This window comes from Mobula birostris, chromosome 6 (genome assembly GCF_030028105.1).
Source record: "Mobula birostris isolate sMobBir1 chromosome 6, sMobBir1.hap1, whole genome shotgun sequence".
Lineage (NCBI taxonomy): Eukaryota > Metazoa > Chordata > Chondrichthyes > Myliobatiformes > Myliobatidae > Mobula > Mobula birostris.
The window spans coordinates 147,132,390-147,148,124 of NC_092375.1; positions in this window are offsets into that span (position 1 = coordinate 147,132,390).

Below are 15,735 nucleotides of genomic sequence, written 5' to 3' on the forward strand. Positions count from 1 at the left end.
TTAGACAATGAGGATAATATTTGAAACAATAATCTTAAAGTAATTTTTTTTTCTCAGTGCTACTGCGTGCCTCCCCTGTGAAAATGCATATTTCTTGCTGGGAGACATTACTTCTGCATGTCATCTATTATATATTTATGATCCTCCACAGTGTGATTCACAGCAGAACCCAATTTCAAGCTTTCAGAAGGATCTATAGATGGGAAAGCAAGGGCTGAGCCAAGGTTCCCAACCAATGCAAACTGCCTGTTTTTACAACACTATCTGTCCCTTCACCTATCTTTGTATTACCGACAAACACAACCACAAAGCCATCAATTCCATCATCCAGATCATTAACATATAAAAAGTAACAAACCCAACACTGACCCCTGCGGAACACCACTAGTCACTGGCAGTGAACAAAAAAATGCCCCCTTTATTCTCACTTCTGCCAGTCAGCCAATCTTCAATCCATGCTCGTATCTTCCCTGTAATACCATGGGATCCTGTTTAGCAGCCTTAAATGTGGCACCTTGTCAAAGGCCTTCTGAAAATCGAAGTAAATAACATCCACTGACTCTCCATTATCTATCCTGCCTACTATTTCCTCAAAAATTACCAACAGATTTGTTAGGCAAGCTTCTCCTTAAAGAAACCATTCTAACTTCACACACAAAATGCTGGTGGAACGCATCATGGTTGTTAGGTATAGTCTTCCTCTTAGAGATGAACCAATCCCATCTCTTCCAAATTATTTGCAGAAACTCTAGCCAGTGCTGCTCTACCATTGTCACTGCTTGTGTCCCTTCCAATCAAAACAAATAATGACCAAACCTTTCATCTGATGAAGCATCTTTGACCTGAAGGTTAGTTCTGTTTCTCTTTCTACAGATACTGCCTGACCTGCTGAATGTGACATATCTATACATGCAGTACCAATAACTATATTATATCCCTAGGGACTTCATAAAAGGCAAATTGACCCTAAGTCACATAGTGAGCTACCATGATGTGTGACCAATACTTTGGCATAAATGCATTTTAAAAGATGACATAGAAGGGAGTGAAAGAGAGAAAGAAATTCCAGACCTTGCAGCTCAAACAGCAGGACGGTAGATTGATGAAAACTTATGGACATCATAAAGGCCAGAATGCAGAGATCTTAGGTTGACATTTCTGGAGGTACCCAAAATATAGGGAGGGGTACGGCTGTGAAGAGCTGCAAGGATCAGAACCTGAAATTGAGTAATTAAACTGGGCAGAAAGTCAACGCAATTCAGTAACCACAGAACCAATGGCTGACAGGACTTGATGCAGCTCTTACTATCTATGATTATCCTGCTAAGGTCAGCTGATCCAGTCCACAGCTGGAATTAAATCAGGAACACATCTGGACAATTTAGTTAGAGGTTGCTTTAACCAACAGAAATTCAACTAAAGCTGGAAGTATCTTTCAGTTTCGTACAACTATAGAAAGCAGTCCAGTCATTTTGCTTGAAATTCACACTGGCAAAATCAGTACTGCAAATAAATAGCAATGAGGTAAAGAATGTATTGAAGAATCTTTCAGCTTTACAACATAGAACAATACAGCATAGTACTGTAAAGGCCTTTTGTCCCATGATATCACGCTGACCTTTTAACCTACTCCAAAATCAATCTATTGGTCTCTCCAAATACTCCTCCATTTTTCTTTTATCCATGTGGCTATCTTAGAGTCTCCTAAATATCTCTAATGTACAGTATGTATCTGCCTCCACCACCATCTCAGGCAGCTTGTTCCAGGTACACACCACTCTGTGTAAAAAAACTACCTTTGATATCCCCAACTAAACTTTCCTCCAATCACTTTAAAATTACGGTATCTTGTAATTTCTGTCCTGGGGAAAAGGCACTGGCATCCACTCTGTCAATGCCTCTTATCAACTTGTATACCTCGATCAAGTCACCTCTCATCCTCCTTCACTCCAAAGAGAAAATCCCTAACTTGCTCAACCTTTCATCATAAGACATACTTTCTAATCCAGGCAGCATCTCTCTCTGCACCCTCTCTAAAGCTTCCATATTCAACCTATAATGAGGCAACCAGAACTAAAGACAATACTCCTAGAGTGGTCTAACCAGAGCTTCAGAGAGCTGCATCATTACCTCATGGTTCTTGAACCCAATCCCCACTAATGAAGACCAACACACTATACACCTTCTTAACCACCCTACAACTTAATCCCCAAGATCCCGCTGTTCCTCCACATCGTTAAGAATCCTGCCATTAACCCTGTACCCTGCCTTCAAGTTCAAACTTCCAAAATGAATGACTTCATACTTCTTCAGACTGAAGTCCATCAGCCACTTCTCAGCCCAGCTCTCTGTCCTGTCAATGTCCTGCTGTAACCTATGACAACCTTCTACACCAGCCACAACACCACCAACATTTTTCAGTCAAAATTACTGAAGACTCACAGTGATTGCAAACTACAATTCTGGATGGATGTGGAGAGGTGGAAGATTGGCTGCCTACAGGGAAAACCAGAACATAAAGGGGTTTTTTGCTTGGTGACAAAATATAACTTGTGATCTCAGCCTTTACCAATTTATACAAATGACCTGGGCAAAGGAACCAAAGGTATAAATGTTAAATTTACTGATGACACAAAAATAAGTAGGAAGGTAGGTTCTGAAGAGGATTGACATAGCAAAACAGAAAGAGCTACAGATGAGTTAAACGAGCTGGAAGAGATCTGGCAACTGGAGTATATTGTGAGAAATTATTCATTATGTTTAGAAAATTTAAACAAAATATTATCTAAATAATGAGAGGTTGCAGAGGACTGAGACGTAGAGGAAACATTATGTGCATGTTTCTCAAAGGCTGGTATGCGGGTGCAGTGAGTAACTGGGAAAACTAACAGAACATAATAGTTTATTGTGACAAGAATTCAATGCAAAAGTAAGGAGATTATGCTTCAGATGCAAAGGGCATTAGCTGACTTATAGAGAAATGTCCACAGTCTTGCTTTCCTGATTTAAGGAAGACTTTTCACTCATTGGAAGCAGGCCAGGGAAGGTTTACTAGACTGACAACTGGAATGTGCAGTTTTCCTATGAGGAAAGTCTGAAGAATCTAGATTTGTATCCCTGGTGTTTAGAACTGTAAGAGGCAATCTCATCTCACTGATACATAATTCCAGAGAGGTCTTGACAGAGTAGAGGTAAAAGAGATGAATCCTCGTGTGAGAAAATCTAGAAATGAGGTTTATTATTTAAAAATAAAGGGTAATTCATTTAAGATAACAGTTTTTTTTCTTGCAGGCGGTGTGAGTCTTGGGAACTTTCTCCCTCAGAGGGTAATGGAAGAAGAGTCTTTGAATATTTACAGTATAAGCCAACTTCAAATAGATGGAATCAGGTTGTGGATACAGTCTGATCAAGTGTGATTCGCGGAATGGCACAGCAGGCTGAACGGGCGCCTCACTCATACATTGAAATGTTATTTGCTCAAAGCTAAAGGTTCAAGGAATCATTTTTATATAGCAAGCTAGATTCTTTTAACAGTAACCTTGCATTAATATTGACATTCTTGGCCTGCACTGCTGTGATTCTAACACTAATCCTTCACACACTATCAACAGAAGTTAAGAATGCAATAAGTGAATACCAAATAAATAATGAAATTGGCAGTGAGACAAACTTACCATGAGAAACCCTATCATTGACTGAGATAAGAAGGAATGTGTTACTGACCACAGAGGCATAAAGCCAAACCCAATATTGTCCTCAGTCAATGACCACAACAGTGTATGTCAGCCTCTCCACTAAGAGCTTCTCATCTTGGTCTGATATTTAGTTAGAAAGGCTCAGTCAATAGTGCTGTTGCTTCTGAGACAGAAAGTTATGAGTTCAAGTCCCACTCCAGGAAAAAGACGGCAGTACCTTGGAATGTCTGGAAAACTTTGCAGTCGTACCTTTGAGTGCTGTTTTTCCAGTCGTGAAAGTACTCCAGATAGCATTGTAAGGGATTGATGGCCTTGAAATTGTGTCCTAACTTACTCGTGCACAAACATTCATGAAAATGAGGTAGCACAGTAGCACAGCAGTTAGCGTAACACTGTCAGTCCTGACAAAGGGTTCTGGCCCGAAACATTGACTGATCGTTTCCACGGATGCCGCCCGACCTGCTGAGTTCCTCCAGCGAGTTGTGAGTGAGCATAACACTGTTACAGTACCAGCAACCCTGGCTCAATTCCACCTCTATCTGTAAGGAGTCTGTATGTCCCACCCGCGACGGTACGTCCCAGCCGCGACGGTGTGTCCCAGCCGCGACGGTGTGTTTCCTCTGAATGTTTTGGTTTCCTCCCACATTCCAAAGGGATATGGGCTAGCAAGTCAATTAGTCACATGGGTATAACTGGGCAGCAGGGGCTCATTGGACCAGAAAAGCCTGTTACCATGCAGTATCTCTAAATAAATATGATAAATAAGTAATTTACATGAGGTTACCCAGGCGCAATTCTCATTTCAAATTATTGATACTGGGCTGATTTGAAATTACCACAGTTCCAAATGTATTTATTAAAACTGACCATGTTCAGACAGCAGTTGAGGGATTTCAGTCTGATCCACTCTAAGGAGCTTCCAAACCACGCAAGGTATTAAAATATCCCCTTTTTTTTTACATTTCATATCTCAATGTGGTTGCTGCAAGAAGGATGCATCTAGAAAGCAATGGTATTTACTCACTATCTCTACAGCAATACAGCATGGTAGCAAAATCACAAATGGCCTCCTTTTGATGCCAATCCCTATGAAAGAATCTGAGTAATCATTAGAATTGGTGATTCAATAGGCAAATCTATTTACCCACTGTGTTTACAGACAATTTCCAGCACATTCAAACCTGACAGGTTTCATCAAACCAGCATTTTTGCAGATGTCAGAATGGGAGATTAAACACTTGGCCCATGTAGAAGACTTTTAGGCAGGGGCCTAAAAGGCAAAATGAAAAGGTAAAAGGGAGAAAAAGTTTAGATCTGTAAAAACATGGTCAGCAACACTGAAGGTGTGTGTGTGTGTGTGTGTGTGTGTGTGTGTGTGTGTGGTTGGTGGGGTGGGGAGGAAGGTATACAGCAAGCAGACCTGGGTTGAAGGAATGCAGATCTCAGAGGACAGTGAGGAAGGAGGTGAACTGCACAGCAGCTGCAAGAGTGTGGTAAGGAAGAATGCATCAAACCCCAGAGGCAGCGTCATGAGCAGGCACCTCAAGAAGGTGGCAATTGATCACTAAAGTCCATCACCATCCAGAACAGCCTTCTCCTTACTACCACTGGGGAGGAGGTGCAGGGGCCAGATCTCAATAACAGTAGAGATGAGTAGAGTAAGGAGATAGAGAGCCTAGTGGCATAGTGTCAGGACAACAACCTTTCCCTTAATGCCAGCAAAACAAAAGAGCTGGTCATTGACTACAGGAAATGAACAGGCTGCACATACTCCTATTTGTATTAATGGGGCTGAGGAAGAGATGGTTTGAGAACTCCAGGTTACCAAGTGTACACATCACAAATCGTTTGCTTGGTCCAACCAAGTAGACATTTTGGCGACGAAAGCACGCCAGTGCCTCTACTTCCTCAGAAGGAAAATGGAATTCAGCATGTCCCGGTTGACCCCCATCAGCTTTTGTAGATGTACGTACCATAGAGAGCACCCAAACAAGATGGATCATGGCTCGGTATGGCAACGGCAGAGGGTTGCGGACAGAGTTCAGTATATCATGGAAACAAACTCTCCCCTTCAATTCTGTTAATACTTCTCGCTGCCTCAAGTAGCCAACATAATCAAAGATTCCTCCCACCCCTAACATTCTCTCTTCTCTTCCCCCCACCCCCACCTTTCATTAGGCAGAAAAGCTTGAAAACATAGACCAGCCTCAAGGACAGCTTCTGTCTCATTGTTATATGACTGCCGAATGGATCTCTTATATGTTAAAAGTCAGAATCAAACTCAGTTTATAGTCATATGCACAAGTACATGCAATGAAAAGATAACTTGCAGCAGCATCACAGGCACATAGCGAAATACAAGCAGCATTCGTAAGGTGAATTCTTGACTTCACATTCTATCTTGTCATGTGCCTTGCACCTTTGTCTACCTGCACTGCACTATGTATTCTGCATCCTATTACTGACTTTCTCTTGTGCTACATTGTTGTACTTTTGTATTAAAATAAATTGTATGGATGGTTTGCAAAACCAAGTTTTTCACTGTACCTTGGTAGATGTGACAATAGTCAACAAATACCACAGCAAGCTCCCACAAACAATGTTGTGATAATGCCCAGATAATCTGTTTCACTGAGATCTGTTGGTGGATAAAACACTAGCCAGGGCTTTGAGATAACTCCCTCACTCTCCTTAAAAACTGTGTACATGATGCAAGAGCTTCAAAGAATTCTAAGTCACTGGAGGCTGTTCCACTTATCAAATCTATACCAGCAGTTCATTCAGCAAACTATTCTGTCCCAAAAAGGATCCAGTGTTTTAGGACTCTGTTCCATTTCACTTCTCTTTCCCTGATTGTTTCTACCACCGTTAAAGACAATGAGCTTCACAATCAAGCCCTTACATAAAAGAATGACCATTCAATACTTACCCAAGTCTTTTGCCATCCACTAGTTCCTGAATCACCTGCTAAAGAAACTACTTCCTTATATTTATCATATCTAAATCTATTATTTTCTTTAACAAATCCTCTTTTAACCTGTCTTCTAAAAGTTTACCAAATTCTTCGTTCCTAGAAGAATTCTAATAAAACAGTTCTGCCCTGTCGCTGACATCTTCACATCTCTCCTAAAATATGGCAACAACAGATAAATATAAGAAGACAGTCATACAGCACAGAAACAGGTTCATTGGCACAGCATGATTTTACTGACCACCAAAGACCCATCTATACTGATTCCATTTACCAGCACATGGCTGTAGTCTGCTATGCTTTGGCAATTCAAGTTTTGGTCTACAGGCTTCTTCAACATTGTGAGAGTTCCTGCCGCTCCAAAAAGCTGTGCCTCAAGAAGACGCGCCCATCATTAAGGATCTTGACCACCCCAGAACATGCCCTCTTCTCATCACTACCATCAGGGAGGAAGCAGCCACCCTGAAGACCCACACTTAACGTTTTAAGATCAGCTTCTTTCCCTCTGCTATCCCACAAACCCATGAACACTGCCTCACTATCTTGGTGTCTTTTAGCATTATTTACTCATTATTGTAACTTAGAGTATATTTCATGTATTGCACTGTACTGCTGCTGCAAAACTATGAATTTTGCAATATGCGCCAGTGATATTAAACCTGATTCTGAATTGCTTCCTGCTCTATCAAATATGTTGGGCAACAAACGGGGAGACCGTTCCTTTGCTCTGACACAGCGGACAGGACGGTGACATGATTCCTGCTCCATCAGCTAGAGTGGGAAGAACAGAAGATGTGGGCAGGGCACTGAGAAGTATTTCCTTCTTTTTTAAGTGCAGCCAACAGGAAGCAAAGATCCACCTATGAAATACAGTGGATGGGACATAGGACACGTGGGAATTACAAAGGGCAGGACATGGTTTCTCTATCAAATATGTTAGGAGCATACTAGAATACAAAGTCAGCTGGAATTTGGGCAAGTTGATAGAAGTTGGTCCAATGCAAATATCTATTCTAATTTCCCTTCAGGCTATTGTCTTTCATCAGCACCAGGGAGCCTTTACTTCATTCTGCCTCTCCCAAAGCTTTCCACTGAAATATGTATTTATATCAAGAATGCTAATGAGTCTCAGAAAGAAAAAGTACCAAACCAGCACAGGACAATTTATTAACTTAAATACTACATTTTGAGTATTAACTGAAACAGATTTGGAAACCAATGTTGGAAATCACACTCCTACCTGAATACATTAGGAACATGAATTACAATTATTGGCTGACAAATGACTACTTTGTCAAAACTCCATACATGAGTTATGAATTATATTGCATTGTTTAAGTTTAAGACTAAGATTGTTTAATGTCACTTCCAGTACAGAAGTGCAAGGGAAAAAAAATGATTATTGCTCCAGATCCAATTCAGCACAAAAATACACACTAAGATATTGAACGCAATAACAAAGAACACAATAAATATAGATACGTAAGACAGCTTATGTACAGAGAGATCGTCCGTCCATAAAATAATGCTAGACGCAGGAGTGTCTGTACATAAGGTGAATGACAGGGAATGATAAAATAGTGGTGCTTGGGGGTGTGAAGGGGTGGGTTAGTGGGTGGATATGTTGATCTTACTGCTTGTGGAAAGTAACTGTTTTTGAGTCTGGTGGTCCTAATATGGATGCTATGTAGCCTCCTTCCTGATGGGAGTGGGACAAACAGTCCATGAGCAGACATGGGGAGGGGAATCCTTCATGATATTACTGGCTCTTTACTGGCACCTTTTCTTATACATGTCGTCAATGGCGGGTTGAAAAACTATTAAACTCACTCCCCATTGAGATGTTAGATGTACAAATGGGCCCTGCATGGATTTTGTTTCTCAATGCATTTTTAGCAGTTACTGATGCAGTTTTTAAGTTTATTCTAGGGACACAAATGATAAAGGTACCTTTGTCAGCCATTCCTGGTTGCCCGCTGAAAGACGCTGATGGCCATATTGCAATTCTTGCACGATGGTGTAGGGAACTGATGTGTTTGCTCAGTATCACTGACAAATTAGCTTTGTATACCCAAGTCAGGGTATTCCATAACTCAGAAGTGATAGTGATGATTCCTGTAAGATGGCAGCACGCACATACGCAGCGGCCACTCTGGATACAATCAAATGTGAATTTGTTTGTCTTGTATGTCCTTTTCACAACTGCAAGTCACTGCTGAATACTAAGAACATCAAAGTCTTGTAGGACTATCCCATCAGTGAGTTGCTCGATAGCGATGGAGCTGGACATATTGTGCACCGTTGTTGTGTTGTCGCCTGGACTTGGATGGTGCGCAGTGCAAATGATTGTCTTGAACATTATTTATTGCAATCACAAGACCCTGTTGAATGTTGGTAACAGACAAAAATGCAAGTCCGGTTCACTGATTCATTGGCAAGGCCGATGGCAGGGGAGCTCCATTGCCTCAGTTGTGGCGAGGACAAGGCGAAGGAGTCGCCTGTTACAGCCGACCAGGAGAGGAGACGCCAAGGCTGTATGGCAGAGCCCTGCGGGGCGCGCTGGAATCTGTACTTGGGTTGGGAGCTGGACCCTTCCATCAGTGCTGCCCTATGGTGTTCGCTCAGTAGAAGAACAAACTGGATCAGGACAACTTCCCATCAATTTTACAGTCATGCCAGTCAGGATCATGGGCCATATTATTTTCTTTGTGACTCAATGTTTTTTCTGAAATCATAACCATATGTGATATTTCTGCTATATGCTATGTGTAGTGTGCTGCGTGCTGTTGGTAATGTGTTTTGCACTTTGGCCCTGGAGGAATGCTACTACGTTTGGCTATATTTATGTATGCTTGAATAATCTTTAAACTTGAACATGAACTTCTCAGGATGTTATCCTGTTTCTTCTTCTCAGTGATGAATGCTATAGAACACAAAGTATAGTTTAAAAAAATAGCAAATTGCTGCAAGTCATCTAGATTGCAGACACTGTGCACATTGGGGTCAGAGAATGGACAGTGAGTCTGATAGTGCAGCACCAATCTAATGGACTATTTTGATCCAGGTAGAAATGATTCTCACAGATCTGTCTATAGCTATGACTATACAGGGATGCCAAATATTGCATCAGAGACCTAACTTAACTTCTGCTGGTAATGGAGATCGTCTGAAAAACCAGGAGACGAGTCACTTATAAAAGACTGTCTGGCCACTTTTCAGAAGCTACAGGCACATTACCATCAGTGGATTAAATCATGCTCCAATCAATTATGACTTGCAGGATGTAGATAGTTATAGAATTTAAGGGCATAGGTGCTGCTAAAGGTCAAGAGGTATTAAATGAGCCTATTTTTGTTATGATAATCACTGACTACCAATACACATGGCATTCACGTTATCTGTCACCTGTAAACTCAATTGCTCAAATCTCGTATTAAGGGGAAAAGTCCATGTTTAGACTATAAGATATAGGAGCAGAATTAGGCCATTTGGCCCATTGATTCTGCCCTGCCATTTTATCATGACAAATCCAATTTTCCTCTCAGCTCCAATCTTCTGCCTTCTTCCTGTATCCCTTCATGTCCTGACCAATCAAGAACCTATCAACCACTGCCTTAAATATACATAAAGACCTGGCCTCAACAGCTGCCTGTGGCAAAGAATTCCACAGATTCACCACTCATATTCCACCTTTACCTTCTTAATGACTTTTTTTAGTTGCTTTCTGTTGGTTTTTAGAAAGTTTCCCGATCCTCTAACTTCCTATTAATTTTTGCTCTATTATATGTCCTCTCTTTGGCTTTTCTGTTGGCTTTGGCTTCTCTTGTTAGCCATAGTTGTGTCATCCTGACCTTAGAATACTTTTTCCTCTTTGGGATGTATATATTCTGTGCCTTTCAAATTGCTTCCAGAAATTCCAGCCATTGCTGCTCACCATGCTCTTCTTGGGCACTGGTATAATTGTCACCCTTCTGAAGCAGACGGGAACCCCAATCTGTAGTAGTCAAAGATTGAAGATGTCTTTGAACACTCCCGCCAGTTGGTTGACACAGTGTTTCAGGGCCCTACCATGTACACCATCAGGGCCTGACACCTGATAAAGGTTCAACGTCTTGAAAGATATTCTGACATTGGCCTCAGAGGCAGAGAGCACAGGGTCACCAGGTGCTGCAGGGATCAGGAGGAGTTTTATTCTCCATTTCAAAGCATGCATAAAAGGCATTGAGGTAATCTGGGAGCGAAGCATTCATGATTCATGATGTTAGATTTCGCTTCGTCGGAATTAATGGCCTGAAAACACTGCCAGAGCTGATGTGCTTTTGATTCTGTTTCTAAACTCAATTAGAATTGTTTTATCACCCTTAAATTTGACTTTTGTAGGTCATATCCAGACTTTTCATATAGTTCTGGACACCAGCTTTGAATGGCAGAGATCTAGTCCGCAGCAGAGTGTGATTTATCACCTGGTTCATCCATAGCTTTCGATTTGGGTATGTTCAGTATGTTCTCGACGACTCATCCACACGGGTTTTGATGAAGTCAGTGACAACTGTGTCATATTCATTCAGACTCGAAGATGAATCTCTGAACGCTGTCCGGTCTACTGACTCAAAGCAGTCCTGCAAGGGCTCCTCCACCTCCCCTGACCATATCTTCCTGGTCCTCACCACTGGTGCTGTGGTCTTTAGTCTCTGCCTGTACGTAGGGAGTAAAAGTACAGCCGGGTGATTGGACTTGTGGGTTGGCATGGTAAAGTGGCTGTGGAATGGCATGGTAAACCTTCTTGGTATAACGGTGGTCAAGTGTTCTGGCTCCTCTGCTTCCACAGGTGATATGTAGGTGGCAGTTGTTCAGAAACTTCTTCAAGCTGACCTGGTCGAAATCTCTCGCAATGATAGGGAAGACAGCATGGTGTGCGGTTTTGTGCTTGCTGATTACATTACTCACTCCTCCAGAACCTGCCTGGCGTTGACCTAGGGTGGAATCTACACCACTATCAAGAAGGTGGAGGGGAAAAAAAACCCTCGGCAGATAGGTCATTTCTAATGATGCAAATAGCAGATGTCCTTGCTCCTATATCCAGAGCCAAACATTGCAACATATGGGCAATGCTAAGCTGCAGCTGGTCCATAGCTCCAACCAATGAGCTTTCAGAAAACAGTGGATAAATTTCAACATGGATCGATTGGGATGTTTTCAAAATAATGAGGGGTGGGTTGGGGAGGAGTGGCAAAGGGATTTTGGGGTGAAAATATTCATTAACCTGATGGAGGTATATTTGCCATAAAGGTTGGTTGAGGTAAGTTAACTGTTGATGGGTTACTTTTCCCCTGGTCTATCAGACTACAGCAAGACCATAGAATTTAAAAGGATAACATGTTGTGGCATGCTTGTCTTTATTAGTCGAGACAGTGAATTCAGGAGTAAGGAAATCATGTCGTAGCTTTATAAAATTCTAGACCACATCTGGAGTATTGTGTTCAGTCCTAGTTGCCTTGTTTAGAAGGGATATGGAAAAGGTGCAGAAATATGGTACCCTACTTGAGGGCATGCTCAACAAGGAGAGGTTAACTTGTTTTTTTCCCTGGATTGGTGGAGGCTGATGGGAGATCTGATGGAAGTTATAAAATTATGAGAGGCATAGATATCTTTAGAGACATATGAGAGGCCAGTATCTTTTCTCCCCAGGGTCAAAGTGTCTTACACTAGAGAGGATGCATTTTTGTTCAAAGAGGGAATGTTCAAAGCAATGTGCAGGGCAAGTTTTTGCTCAAGCACAGAGAAATAAAACCAAAGAAATAAATGCTAACTCAGAATGAATGAGGTAAAAACATTTTTGTTTGAATACTTGCTCAATACAGTTGTATTGTACTCAGGTTTCAACGTTCAGCTCCATTAACTTCAATGATCCTAAATTTTGAAAGGCAAGTCCAATATGCAGCTGTTATTAAAACATGTGCTTAGGGCCCTGAGGACAAATTTTTTTATGCACAGAGTGGTTAAATTGTGGAATTCTCCGTCACAAACGAAAGACGGTCTTTTTTTAAAAACTAAATAGAGACTTGAAAACAACAAGGAATGTTGAAAGGTGTGGAGGGCGAGCAGGAAGGTAGGATTAATCGGCTCAGCTCCAATGCAAAAATTCACTGGCATGGATCCATTGCACAAAATGGCCTGTTTCTGCACCATAGCACCCGATGATTTGGTAAACAAGTTAAGTGTTCCTGATAAGTCAAGTATATTTCCTATCATTCTGAAGTTTAAAAAAAAGTTGTACCACAAGGAACAGCCAAGTCATGGCATTGAGCACATTTACAAGGAGCACTGCCACAAAAAAAACCAGCATCCATCATTAAGGGTCCCCACTATGCTCCCTTCTCGCTACTACCATCAGGAGAAAGGACAGGAGCCTTTGGTCCCACACTACCAGGTTCAGGAACAGTTATTACCCTTCAACCATCAGGCTCCTGAACCAGCAGGAGTAACTTCACTCACCTGAACTCTACAACCTGTAGAGTCACTTTCAAAGACTCATCAACTCATGTTCTCAGTATTATTTATTTACTTATTTTTTTTATTTGCACAGTTTGCCTTCTTTTGTTCAGCGATTGATTGTCAGTCTTTGTTTACGTATAACATAAATTCTGTTGTAATTCTTCCTGTAAATGCCTGCAAGAAAATTACTCTTCAGGTAGTACATGGTGCCATACAGTAAATGTACTTTGATAATAAACTAAGTCTGACTATTACCTGTGTTTATGAAATGTGAATGTCAGTGTTGCCACGTTACAGATCTAGAACACAAAAGTAAGTAGAGCCCAGCCTTCAGAAAAATCAAAGGAAAAAGAGATTCAGGAAACCATAAAGCTGGTTTCAAAAAAAGAAACAGAAAGGCCAATAGGTATAGGAAAAAGAAGAGGATACTGAAACATAGGAGGATAGATTTGATCACCAATTCCTAATACCATCTGTGACTCTGACTGGCAGATAGCATTAATGAAGAGGAGGTACTCGATACTACTCATTAATTTCAGTCACTGTGGGCACCCTTTCAGCTGCGGAAATCGGTCAAGAAGGTGACTAAAGTGAAGAGGAATAATATCAGGTTAGCAGATGGGAGCCAATTAGAAGCCTTTGACCTGCCATCAATAAGATGTTGCTTTGTCCTCACTGTATTAGCAACGTTTTGCACCCATTGTATACTTCATGACTCTGAGGAGTGCATTTTTAAATAAGTGTCAATTTAGCAACCTCTCCACTCTTCGGCCTCACACATTGAAGCTGGATTTTCTCAACAATTACTTGCTTCGGAGCTACCTTAAATTTAAAGTCAGTTGGAAATGACAGGAAAAGGGGAACTTATTATCAAGATTCTCGCCTCCCCCTGTGGGAGCTCAGGACTGGCTGTTTCACTGATGCTCCCAGTGCTGCTATCATACTGGACTACAGGGAGCAACACCAAGGGCAGCCTCTGTGCATTTCTTACTTTCATAACTGAAAGCCCGCAGTCTGCACCACGGCCTCGGATTGCTACTCAGTCTCCAGCTGTCAGGAGCTACACCTCAATCTTGTTTGCCACTACTGCATTCCTAAAATTCATGGCCTCAGACTGGTGAGGCAGAGAGTTGGGCAGTAGCATCAAATACCTACTGGAATTTGAGGCAGTGGAGAGGAAAGATTTTGTGCCCACCTTCTAATGATACCCTCGGTCACCAGCAAACATGATGACCTACACTCTCAGAGCTGACAGACAACAGCCAGCATTGGGATGGATCACAAATGGGAAATAGGCATCCACAGACCTTCCACAGAGTAAGGAGAGTGAAATTAAACACTGGAGAGATAAAATACTAACGGTGCTTGAGCTGAGTGGATGCTACAAATCTAGCTGGGGACGGTTTAAAAGCCACTGAGGTGAAGTGTTGACTATTATTGATTTAATGTCACATATTCCAATAAAGGGCAATTTGTGGAAAGCTTGTAGTGCCTCATATTGTTGTTTTCCATCTTGTGCCTCGAGCAAATGCAACTTTTAATGAAATTTTAATGTAATTTCCCCCAAACAATTAACACAATAGATATAGATCATGTAATTTTAAAATTTGCTCAAGTCTAATCCTCCTCCTCCTCTTCAACCCTCAGGGCAATCTCAGTACTAAACTGATGACTACCTTCTCTGGCTCCTATGTTAATTATCCACTTCTCTCTTCTCACGTGCTGTCTCTCTCTTAAGTCTTCCCCTTGCCTAAATAAACAACCTTTGAACCCCTGGTCCTTACCTTCTGCTACCCATCCCAAACTCACTCTCTAACCCAAATGTCCAGTAGCCACTGAAATTGGCTGTCCTCCTTTCCAGAAATCCTCAACCAAATTCTTCCACCCAGGTTCTTGATCCAACCTAGCACAACATCAAAACAGCTCTAGACCAAGTCACTATTGAAATGAATTGTCACAACAAAGTTAACCTGTCTTTTTTTCCTTCTCAACCCACTCACTACATCTTAACTCAGTTGATTCTACCATCTTTCTCCCACACCTTTGAACCGTGGCACACCTATGAAGGTTGGTTCCAGCCTTCTCCATTCAGTCATAGTCAAGGGTAATCAGCAATGACTGATCTCCCTGATTCATTCTATTACCTGCGGATTTCCCTAACAATTCTTGCTTGCTCTCTTCGATCTTACAATTCCCCTTAGCAACATCACTTTTAAACAATGTTAGTTTCCACCATCCTCACTATGTCTAAACTAACAAATTAATTGTCAGTTATTAAGCATAAAGCGTAGATATAGTGGAGAGGATGTTTCTTACAGTGGAAGAGTCTAGGACCTCAGAATACAAGGATGTCCCTTTAGAACAGAGATGAGGGGGAATCTCTTCAGCCAGATGGCGGTGAGTCTGTGGAATTCATTGCCACAGACAGCTGTGGAGGCCAAATCATTGAGTATATTTAAAGGAGAGGTTAATAGGTTCTTGATTCGTAAGGGTGTCAAAGGTTACGGGGAGAAGGCAGGAGAATTGAGTTAATGAATCAATTATAATGGAATGGTGAAGCAAACTTGATAGGCC